Source organism: Condylura cristata, unplaced genomic scaffold, assembly GCF_000260355.1.
Source record: "Condylura cristata isolate star-nosed mole 26May11 unplaced genomic scaffold, ConCri1.0 scaffold00023, whole genome shotgun sequence".
Taxonomy (NCBI): domain Eukaryota; kingdom Metazoa; phylum Chordata; class Mammalia; order Eulipotyphla; family Talpidae; genus Condylura; species Condylura cristata.
In genome coordinates, this window is record NW_004567124.1 from 35,699,915 (window position 1) to 35,712,132 (window position 12,218).

General features: G+C 49.9%; 1 protein-coding gene across 1 annotated transcript in view; it reads right to left on the reverse strand.

Annotated features, from left to right (window-relative positions):
• LOC101619010 (chromosome unknown open reading frame, human C15orf27) overlaps window positions 1–12,218 on the reverse strand; it is a 121,552-nt gene that overhangs the window by 53,216 nt on the left and 56,118 nt on the right. The gene's annotated exons all lie outside the window — the stretch shown is intronic.

Consider the following 12,218-nt stretch of genomic DNA (forward strand, 5'->3'; position numbering starts at 1 on the left):
TTCCTTTTGGGTGGACTTTTGCTCCTGCGTATTTAAGATCTGTTGGATTTAAAAAAAAAAAAAAAGATTTATTTATTTGTGCTTACAGAACTGAGGTATAGGCCAGAGGCTCAGGGGCAGTGAGAGGCTTCACCAGAGACAGAATGGGGAGCAGAACAGACAGATCAACAAAGTACACTGCTGAGGGGAGCAGCGGGCGGGTCAGGAGAGGTCTGCCACACCATATGGTCACCTACGGGGCAGGACCCACGCGGCAAGCGGGAATCGAACTCATGCGGCAGTGGCTTCAGCTTCTTAGTGCTGTGCTTTAACCTGCTGTGCCACCAGGGAGGGCCTGGATTTTTTTTTAAGATTTATTTATTTTTTTTGCATACAAGAACTGGGGTATAGGCCAGAGGTATGGGGTGAGAAGACTCACCAAAGAGAGTGGAGAGCAGAACAGGCAGATGTACTGAAAGATACTGCTGAGGGGAGCAGCGGGTGGACCAGGACAGGTCTGCCATGTGGGTCACCTCCCAAGTCAGGGATCAAACTTGGGATGTGCTAGTTTGTCTGCCGATAACTTCATAGTGCTGTTTTAACCCACTGAGCCACCGGGGGGGCCCAAGATCCTTTGAATTTTAAGGTGTCACTGGCTTACAGTTATCCTCCTGATCTGTGTTTCTCACTTCTCCCTTTCTTCCCTACAATGTGACATCCACTGGGTGGGATGGACCTTTGCTGAGACCTACTTTAATCTCTCACACCTCCCACTAGTCTCCATCTGTGTCCGGAAGCATCCAGCTGCCTCCTGACTGCCTCTACTGTGGCAGGACCCTAGGAGACTGGGATCCAATTCCACATCATTTTTAAATCCCAGTGCACATCATTTGTAATAAGAAAGATGCAAAGTAAAACCACAATGAAATACCACCTCACACCAGTGAGAATGGCACATATTAAAACTGGCAACAATAAATGTTGGCGAGGATGTGGAGAAAAAGGAATGCTTCTGCACTGCTGGTGGGAATGTAAACTAGTACCACCACTATGGAAAACTGCTTGAAGGTTCCTCAAACTACTAAACATGGAGCTTCCATATGACCCAGCAATCCCACTCTGAGGTATCTACCCAAAAGACACAAAAACATTGATTCAAAAAGATACCTGCACCCCCATGTTTACTGCTGCTCTATTTACAATAGGAAAGACATGGAATCAACCCAAAAGCCCAAAAGTAGATAGCTGGATTAAAAAGATATGGTACATATACACAACGGACTATTACTCAGCAATCAAAAAAATAAACTCATGCCTTTAGCGGCAACATGGATGGAGCTGGAAGGGATCATGATTAGTGAGATAAGCCAGAAAGAAAAAGAAAAATACCGGATGGTTTCACTCATAGCAGGAGAGTAAGGGATTGGGGTGGGTGGGGTGGGGGTGGGGGAGAAGCAATTGTAATAAAGAAAAAACAAACAAACAAACAACTATATACCAGAGACATTTTATGGGGGTGGAGTGGAGAATGGGATCAATAATGGAGGAGGAGGAGGGCACTAGACTATGGTGAGCACATGGGTGATTTGGTGATGGGAAACCCACAGGGATTACAACTGAGATGAAAAAAGCCACAAAATGATGTAAAAATAAACTAATAAAAAGGGGGGGGGGGGAAGGCCAGCATAATTGTCTGTAGTCCCTTCATTGTCATCTGACTGTAGAGCGAAGGGCCTCCCAGTCATAAATAAGGGCAGCCACCAACTGCAATTGCCTGGGACTGGTGCCATGACTGGTCACACATTCAGAAGGGAGCTGGACATTTGTTTACTTCCACAGGCATGGGCTGCACCCTCAGAGACTGTGCCTCCTGCCCCAGAGGAGGGTCCCAAAGGGAGAAGCGGAGGAAGCAAACCATTAGCCTCTTCGAAGCAGTATCTGTATGATCAGTCCCTAGAGAAAAGGTGCAGAGCTTCACCTGTCTCCAAGGGACATGTTACATGACTGAGTTGTTCAAATGTCAAGTTTTACTTCCTTCTTTGGTTAGAATTTCCTAACCAGAACAGGGGCTGGCTAAGGGGAAGCAGTAGGCCACAGTGGGCTGGCCATGTGGAGACAGTCAGGTAAAGGGCCCAGGCAGGTGTCACTCATGCCTTTAGCAGCAACATGGATGGAGCTTGAGTTCCCTAAGTGCTGTCACCACAGCCTCTTCGGCCTTGGGGGGAGCGAGGTGGGGCCTGCAGATGACAGGATTCAGAAAGCAGGCAGGGCAATGTGGGGATACTAGCAGGGGTAGGAGAGCACTGTGATCCACCCTAGTAGGGCCCAACAAACAAGCCATGGTGAGCTACGAGTAACAAGGGTAACAGGCAGGGGTGTGAAGGGGTGCTGACATTTTAAAATGAGGTGGTTGTCGGCAGGTCTGGCTGGGAAAACGACATATGGGGGATAGTTGAAGGAGTGGACCCCAAGGGTATCTGGGAGCTGGGTATGGACTGTTCATAGCAAAATTATATTTGCCAGCACCCCCCCCCCCAAGTGCCCATAGCACAATAAGCCCCAGAAGGCGCAGGAGCAAGAGTTGGACTAAGGGAATTGGCCTTAGGGCTGGGAGGAACATTTCAGACCCAGCAAGGGTTGTGATCTCAGCTGTTTCCCAAAGACCCAAGGCAGCAGAAGATGGACTAACTGCTCCAGTCTTGTTTTCTATTCTTGTGCCAGCCCCATCAGCTCCACCCTCAACCTCAGCTATCAGCCCTCAACCAGCCCACCCACCAGTGACTTGAAAAAACCCCCTATTCTCACAAATTCAAGGGGTGTTATTTGTATCATTCTCTTGGTGGATCTGGGACAATACACATGGGCTGGATTCAGCTGAAGCAGATGGAGGGAAGACCACCTCAAGGAAAGGATGACCACTGGGAACAGTCATGGGGGTGGAGGGAGAGACAGGGTGGTCACCACAGCTGGGTCTGCATGGAGGTCTGTGGGTCTTCACCTGCATCCAAGAACTATGAGGAGAGCTGCAATCCCCCAAGCCCAGGACCTGGCCTCAATACTTGTTCATCTCTTGAGGTGATTCCAAAGTGTAGCAGAGCCTGAGAAACAGGTCCATGGGACTGGCCGCCGAGTGGGCTCTCTCTAGGGTCAGATGGGCCAGGAGCTTGGGACACCAGGGTGCTAGCCTTCCCCTGAACTAGGCTCTGCATTTCAGCACACCCCAGCAATGCGGGTGAGAAGAGAGGCTCTGGGGTTAGCAAGAGCTGCTGGGGTCTCAGGAGGACAGCTGTACGGGAGCCTGTCTGGGAGAGGACAGAGAAGACAGCAGGTGGAGCTGCTGGAGGCAGGTAGGCTCTGGGTGGGGTTTCGGGGACATAGATTCAGTGACACTGCAACTGAGGGTGTTTGGAGAGTGTCCAGGGCTTCCTCAGTCACAAATACGAGACTGAATCCCAAACCCAGCCTATAGGAGAGGACAGGGTGGTGGGTGGGGATTGAGGGGCAGACTATTCTGTTATCCCACGGTGATAATAAAAGTGCCGCTGAAATCCAAATAGTGTTCCTAGAAGATGGTGTTTCAGCAGAAAAATAGAATGTATCCAGTTTCAAGATATCCCTAAACCGTTAAATGACTCAAGGGGCTTAGTGGGCCAAAAGGGAAAACACCCTTGACTCTAGTGCTGTACCTGAAGTGGCCACCAGAGGGCGGCTGCCCCCCAGTTTCTGATCTGGGCCCAGCACCAGGCAGGCCCAGCTCCACAGGGGCCGTACTGGAGGGCCTGGCTGCCAAATCCCCAAACCCATAAATACCAACACCCAGATGGCTTCTCCTGGAAGCAGGCAGGAGCTGTACCACGAGGTCCTGCTGGTCCTTGTGAGGCCTCAAGAAAATCTGGGATGGGAGGGGAGACTGGCTTCCTTTGCTGCTTCTGCTTCATATTCTTAGGTGCCTTGGGAAATTTGGGAGAATAACGAGGTGAATTTGGAGACATTTCCAGTGGCCCCCTCATTGGAACTGAGGCTGGGATCTGTGGCTTCACATCACTCTGCCATGCAGTGTTCTCAGCCTGGTGCTGACACCCGGGGAGGTGATGAGGACACAAAGTTACCAGGTGGCAAGGTAGGGAGGGCTGGCCACTCCTGCCCCACAATTCATGCCGTGGTTTGTGGTGGCCAAGCTGGTCTATCTGGGAGGGTGTACATGGGGTGAGGGAGTAAGGTCAGAGCTGGGAGACATTCACGATGTCAGGATATCTCATGGAGGTTGCCAAACTCAGACAGGCTAGTTTTCCTGTGGCCATCTGGGCAGATGGCCCTGAGGCCCAGTGGAGATGTCCTCCATCCAGGAGGTGGTGGTGGGGGTGAGTGAGTCGGAAGCCCAGCAGTCACAACAAAGCCCTGAGTGCGGAAGCCCCACTCTGCCTCCAATGATACCTCAGGCAGCACTGCAGACCAGCAGCTCAGAATCTTCTGGGCTGCAGAGTTCTCAAACTGGTGATACTTAAAAATGCACAAAACTAATGGTGAGGGTTACATCGCCAGGGGGGCCTGGAATCCTGACCTCACTGAGGGCCAGGGTTTCTAGGGAAGCCTGGTTCCAGACAGCCCAGGACTGGGTATCTGAACCCCCTCCCCCCAGCTCAGAAGCTTGGGCTTTGTGCTGATCACAGGGACCTCATGCTGCAGGCTTGATTGTGGCTTCAGCTGTCCTGGGGGCCAATTTTACTGTATTTTACAGACGATGAAAATATTGTCAGAGAAAGTCCGAAGTTGACTTAACTGTAATTTCTCACTTTAATTGATATGGGATTTTTTTCCTTATTAAAAACACTTATAAGGCACATAGTAAGTAGCAGGAGCTATTCAGAGCCCCTTCCAAATGTTAACTCATCTAAAAAGACAGTTCCTTCCATTTTTCTTCTGTTGACATAGTGGACAGAGTCAGAGTTTGTTAGGGTTTGGTGATAACTGTTGTAGCCCCATCCAGTGACTGAGCAGAGAGTGATCTCTGAGGCTTACATTCCCAATCTCCCAAATGGAAAGCAGGGTTATCTACCACTACAGGGTTGCCATTCAAATGTTAAACTGTCAGTGAAGCCAACAGCAGTGCTTCCTTCACAACCACTCTACAGACTTGCTGGGATGATGGCAATGATGGCGTGCGTGGGCATTAATTTTCTAAATCTGGGAGATTTCAACATGCATTCTTTTCCATACCAACCAAATGCCAGACACTACTGGCTGCAGAAAGTGTGAGGGTGGGCCATCCTCCTGGCCCCTGCTGAAAGGTAACATATGAGAGGAAAAAAAAAAAAAGCGGGACTGGGACATGAACTTGCCTGTGCAGGACTTCTCCAGTGAGACAAATACCTGCTGTGAGGCCTACCAACTCACCACTCCCCCATCCCCTCACATCGCCCCCCACCCCATAGCTTTTCATGCAATATCTGAAATAGTTCCTGGGGCATCTTTCTCATTCTCCCAGGGAGAACCAACAACAGGAAAAGTACCCCCAAACATCCTCTTTGTTCCCTGGGCCCAATTCCAAGAGGAAAGTCAGAGCAGGACCCCCAGGCCAAGGAGAGGAGCACAGAAACACTTCATGGAACCGGAACCTTCAGGCTGGAGGCGAGAGGTGATTCCCAGGCCTTTGTGGGGAGCTAAAGACACCGAATTCTCCATCTGGGTGGCCTCTGTTCTGCAGTCAGAGTTAAAGGTTAGCTCTGGCGCCTGGGAAGGCAGGAGGAGAGGGCTGTGGGAGTTGGTGCCATGGCTGACCTTTGCTTCTCCTGAAATCTCAGGTTTCCCAAGTTCTCGGAATTGTTAACTGTGGGAAAGACAGCAGGTGTGGTGGTGAGGGCTCAGGACTGGGAGGCTGGAGCTGTCATCACATGAGGCCAGCCACAATGCCACACCCTCTGGGGCTCAGTGGGCGCCATGGGCCAGGGACTGACTGCCCTCACTTGGAGGAAGCAGGGACAGTCACTATATCTGAAGGGCTGCCACCGCACTCAAGCTGGACTTAGTGGAGGGTAATAAGGCCCCGTCAATTCTGGGAATCGACCACAAGTCTGAGAACCTCGTTGTCCATGTTTTTTGGTAAGTGTTACATGCTTGCGGCAGCTCCCCCATCTGGTAGGGACCAGTGGACTAGCTTTCAGGGACACCTCACTTCTCTGTTCAACTGTCTTTGGTTCTGAGCTGTAGTTTGGCAATTCCTAGGTCAGTCCCATTTTCCCTTCTTTTATTTGACAAATGTACAGAGTCCAGGTGCCTTGACAGATGAATGGGGATCCCCAGACATGGTAGTCAGCTCCCTTACTTCCAGGAACCAGGCTTGGTTTGGATTTTCCTTCCCCCATTCCAACTGTGTGCATGAGCCCAATGAAACGTCAGAGGCGCTTTGCCGCCACCTGGTGGCCATCTTTAGTAACATACCAAGCACCTATGAATGGGTAGGGACAGGTCATTGTATTGAGCTGAGAAATAATTTATCTGTTGATGTGCTGCCTTCCTAATGAAAAACCTTGGGTGACAAGGTTAAGTTGGATTAAGTTAGCAGGAACATTTCTCTGGGGCATCAATAATCCTCTTGAAAGCCTCAACTTACTGAAAATATAGAGTCCCAGTCATAGTGTCAGTTTGGAGTCCAGGGATGACTGGAAAGGGGGAGAAGCTTTGTCTTACAGACAAATCTCACTGGCCTCAAGAAAGAAGATTGATGAAATGCCTTTAAAAAAAACACAGACAGGGCTCACCCTGGTGGCACAGTGGCTTAAAGCACAGCACTAAGAAGCTAAAGCCACTTCAGTGTGAGTTTGATCACCAGCCCGGGAGGTGACCACATGGCGCGGCAGACCTCTCCTTACATGCCTGCTGATCCCTCAGCAGTGAACTTCGTCAGCCAGTTTGTTCTGCTCCCCACTCTGTCTCTGGTGAATCCTCTCACCGCCCTTGCTCCTCTGGCCTGTACCCCAGTTCTGTATGCATAAATAAATCTTTAAAAAAAAAAAAAAGGCACAAACAGGGCCTCCCTGGTGGCACAGGGGGTAAAGACAGTGCTATCAAGCTATCCACAGCCACTGAAGCATGAGTTCAATGCCCAGTCAGGGAGCTGATCCCCCAAGGGGAGCAGCAGACCTCTCCTGTCCCACCCGCTGCTCCCCTAAGCAGTGTAGTTCAGTACATCTGCCTGTTCTGCTCCCTACTCTGTCTCTGGTAATTCCTCTCACCTCTGGCCTACACCCTAGTTCTTGTATGCATACATAAATAAATCTTAAAAAAAAAACACATTTATTTTTTCTCCTTGGGAAAAAAATATGCAAAAGACTTCACAAGCTATGTGTTAGAGAACGCCTGGACTTAGCATTTGCCAACTCCTGGCCTAGTGAACTTCTCTTTTAACCTTGAACCCCAAAAGGTACTTCCTTCTTCTAAAAGGGTGCTAAAATTGTACTATGTGGTATTAGCATATTTTGAGGCAAATCTGATTTATATCTTCTGGGATGCCTTGTGGAGGGCTGTGGAATGAGCAGGGATGCATTCAGCCATCCATTTATATGAGTCACATCTTCATTCAATATACAACCCCTTTGCTCCCAGTTCAGAGGTCTGATCCTGCCCCAGGGGATCACCTGGTCCGGCACTCGAGTCATGCTTTTGAGCAGACAAGTAGAGCCCAGTGTCACAGTGCAGTGACAGGAGACAGAGGGCTGGGGAGTGGGGGTGAGAACCCATCCCAGTGTGGAGGGGAACAGGAGGACTTCGGAGGAGACGCTCTGAGCAGTACGGGGAGGGAGGAGGGTACTTTGGGTCAGAGCTCAGCAGGCCCCTTCTGTCCTCCTCTGTGCCTCCAGTCTTTGTTTGCTGGCAGACCTAAAATTATTCTAGTCCTTATTTAAAGATGTTGCTATATTGGACCTATCTTTTCTTTTTTCCCCCAAGGCTGATATCTCAAAAACCATCCCTGTGCCCCCATTCTGTTCTTGTCCCTACTAATTGTGAAGTTCTGGAAATGTGCCATTGACGTCAACTCCAAGTGATAATGCCCCACCTTCCTCTGGGCTCCTGTCTGGGGATCTGTCCTGACCTTTTGCAACTCCTCCTCTGCCCCTCGCCAGATATAAATAATTACGAAAGGTTAGATGACTATTTTTATTTTCTGTCCTCCATGGCCCTGTCTGCATTTTCACCAGAATGATGAGGAACTCTGTCTATGTGACAGTCTCTTCCATAAAGGAGGGTAACAACCATCTTCCTTAACAGTCATGCTGTCACCATCATCTCCCCTACATTAAAATGTTCTTTTGAGGCCTCAGTTAACCCAGGCTGCAAACCACCCAGGTCTTCAGTGTACTGATCTGGGCAGAAGGCAGATTTTCCAGTCTGTGCTAGGAGTTAGCCTCAAGTCAAAGATGGATGTCTGGTTCACCGATCTGTTCTGAACCTCCCCTTCTCACTGCTGACTGGGACTGCTGGCCAATGGTACAGAATGAGAAGCATGCAGAGGGGACCCCAGTTACATTCAAACATGAAGCCCAAGATGTAGATGTGTTTCTAGATCTTTCTCAGATTGAGTAGTGACTGGGAAGACTGAAAGAAAAGATTGAATTCAAGGACTCTGGTGCATCATGGATGGTTCTCCTGGAGCTCATGCTGTCTCTGACCCACTAGGTAACAGTGATGTACCCTGGGACATGCTGCAGTTCAACAGATGGACCTGACTGCCGCGTGGATTATCTCAAACCCCTTACCATGTGATCCAATCCTAGCCAATGAGATGTGTGAGAGCTGCTAAGGGGTCCTGGGGAAGTTCCTTGTTGCTTTTAAAAGAGAATATGAGCAGCTATCAATGAAGAAATAGGTGGCCCAATTACCAAAAGCTCCCACAAAAATGAGGGACAGCAACTAGATGAAGCAAACATTGACGGCAGAGTGGAGAGAGGGAAGGAGTCTGCTCCCTGCTGGTACTGTTGCCATGGGGCCAGCTTTGAGGCCAAGGGAAGTCCTCATCATCTGAATCGCCTTTCTTTTGCAAGCAGTCCACATTCCTGGCTGACAAAGTCAACAATCATTTCAGAGAAGGGTGGGGTAGAGGAGAGATAAAGGCCTTTGAAACTTAAGAGACTTGGGATGACAGAACAAGTAATGGAACTCTGCTGTTGACTCGGCTGGGCTCAGGCATGCTCACACTGGCTCCCTCACATCCCCTCTGCTGTGTGGTGTGTTCACACACTGGACAAGTGTGGCAGTTTGAGCATGATACCACAGTAGGAGACTCTGGGTGTTGGGGAGAGGCAGGAGGGAAAGATGATGACATAGCTGACTGACAAAGTGTGCCAGCACGTCCCTGGGTATGGAAGTGGAGACCTGGCTGTAAAGAAGTGAAGGTCAGAGGCACCTGTGGGCACCCACAGCATGGTACGGAGTCTCAGAAGTGTGGCTTTCGTTTCCAGTCTGCGCCCACACTGCATGGATACTGGGTGCCCCTGACTTTCTGAAACACCTGAACTTGGCATTAGCAGTTTCACAATGGCATAGTGTCATGGGCAGTGGGTGTGGATGAGAGGAAGGCAGTGAGAGAGGGAGGGAGGACAGAAATCCTCGGGTACATACCTATCCGACCAGCCTCATAGGGTTCTGGTGTTTTGGAAACTACTGGTTCCTGTCTAGGCAGGAGTGAGGCTTAGAGTCACTACGTGAGACTCAATGCACTGGTATCTTTTCTTGGTAGAAATGGGTTGGGGAGGCCAGTCCACTGGTCAGGTCCGTAGAAAATATTATGGGAAAAGCCAGTTCCAATGGAGTCTGCTGGATCTGGAGGGCCAGCAATCCCAGTGGGCAAGTCCTGGTTCCTCAGGTCAGCCTTGGCCAGTTAGCATGCTATCACTGAAAAAGGTCTCTCTCTCTCTCTCTTTTTTAATTTATTTATTTATTCATACAGAACTGGGGTACAAGCCAGAGGTACAAGGGTGGTGAGAGGCTTCACCAGAGACAGAGTGGGAAGCAGAACAGGCAGAGCGATGAAGTACACTGCTGAGGGGAGCAGCGGGCAGGTCAGGAGAGGTCTGCCGCCCACGTGGATCACGTCCGGAGCAGGCGGGGTTTGAACTCGCACCAAAGCAGAGGAGGCCAGCTTGCAGTATTGTGTCCTAACCCGCTGAGCCACCAGGGAGGGCCCTCTCTCTCTTCTTTACAGACTTATTTATTTATGCATACAAGAACTGGGGGTACAAGCCAAAGGTGTGTGTAGTAAGAGGATTCACCAGAGACAGAGTGGGGAGCAGAACACTAAGACTGACTGAACTACACTACTGAGGGGAGCAGTGGGCAAGAAAGGAGAGGTCTGATGTGCCATCCCTGGCCAGGGATTGAACTTGTGCTGCAGTGGCTGTGGGTTCCTTCATAGTACTGTGCTTTAACTTTCATACCACCAGCAAGCACCCTGAATAGGCTATCTGTAGCAATGACTTGGAGGAAGCGAATGTGTAGCCAACTCTGACAGGAGAACCAGTGGTTACACTGACCCCTTTTAGGTTTTTGAGGTGAGCTTGCTTCACTGTGATGACCTGGAAGTAGGTGGACCCAAGCCAGGAGTTTGTGAGTAAGATCTGGAATACAGACATGGCTCTGAGAGCCACAAATGAGGATGAATTTCTTTTATGGGAACTAGGTGAAATCACCTAATGTGTAGATTTAGTAGAGCAAAAATGGTCAAGGACAGAAGATAAAGAACCCCAACATTTCTGGTCTGAGCAAAGAAAAGGGCAGAGAAGAAAGAGCCAGAGGGGTGGGAAGTATTTTGAGAGTATAGTGGAGCAGCAGGAATGGGAAATCGTTTCAAAAAAGAAGGTGTGGTGTGAAGAAGACAAAGGGACCCCAGTGATAAGGAGGTATAAGTGACCTTCAGGAGAGCAGTTTCCATAATACTGAGTGCAGGTGAGATTTCTGAGAACGTGGCAGCAGGTAGTAAGGAAGAGAGGGTTGTGGCTCGCAGGGACTAGGAGTTGAGGAAGGGTCTGAGAAACCTGAGCTAGGACATAACCGATGGGATGTTCATGAAAAAGTGGGAGCCCAGAGATGTGTGGCCCTGGGTGGGAGGCGGCAAGGGGCGAGGGCAGTGCAGCTGACACATGATGGCTTCAGACTGAGGAAGGAGAGCAGGTCCCTGCTGAGGACAAGAGGGGCTTGAAGGTGAGTGGGGGGGGGGGGTCTGAAATAGCCCCCTGAGAACCAGGAGGCAGAGCTGAGCCATCAGGTGAAAGTGAACCCTAAGTTAAGTCTTGAGATCCTGAGCCTGGGAGCACTGTTACAGATTGAAGACATGTGTTCCCCCAAACTCATGTGTGGGGCCTTAGGGAGGGCCTGAGGTTTAGATGAGGCTGGGAAAAGGAGATAACAGGTGGGATTAGTACTGTTTTAAAGAGAGGGAGAAAGCATACCAGGAAAGGCCATGGACAGAAGGTACTCACCTGCCCCCTACTAGGCCAGTCATACCGGTCACCTGCCCTGGGCATCTTGACTTCGGACTTCTTGTTTCCACACTATGAGAGACACATCTCTGCTTCTGTGTCCCTGTCTGGCCTTTGGTTATGGTGCCTGAGCTGGGGGCGACTGGCAGTTTTTTGATTTCCCTCCCTGAGCCTCAGTGTAGAAGGAAGAGGCTAGATCAGCAGAAAGCTCTGTAGTAAGGACTCCACTAGCAGGATAGGCCCCTCAGAAGTATAACAGGGTGTGCCCAGCAAAAGGGGAAACTCCAGGTTCCCTGCCCCACCCAGAGGAAGGTGGAGCTGAGCAGAGAAAAGCAGAGAAGAGAAAGAATCTGAGAAGAAGGAAGCAAGGTGGAGAGCCAGAAGGAGACCTGAGGAAACCGCATGGAGCAAAGGGAGACATGTGAAGAAACCGTGTTTATTTATTGGCCCTGGACTGGTTGAAAGCGATGTGGGCGAGAGACCCGTGGGTAGGCTGACTATGGCAGCTTTTGTCTTAATTTTGATTTTGCTCTTCTTTTTCCTCCCAGACTTGTCTGGCCATTTCTGACCCTTTTCCATGGGTCCCGGCCAGAAGGTGCGTTAGTCTTGGGGCAGCTTTCAGGCCTTGCTTTGGACCAATCCCTTTTGGGTGGACTTTAGCCCAGGAGGGGGATGGGTAACTTCAGGTGTTTGATTTAGAAATTATATTCTTTGTCTTCGCATTGTATACTCGTGTATTAAAGTTCCTTTCCATTAAAGCTCTTATGT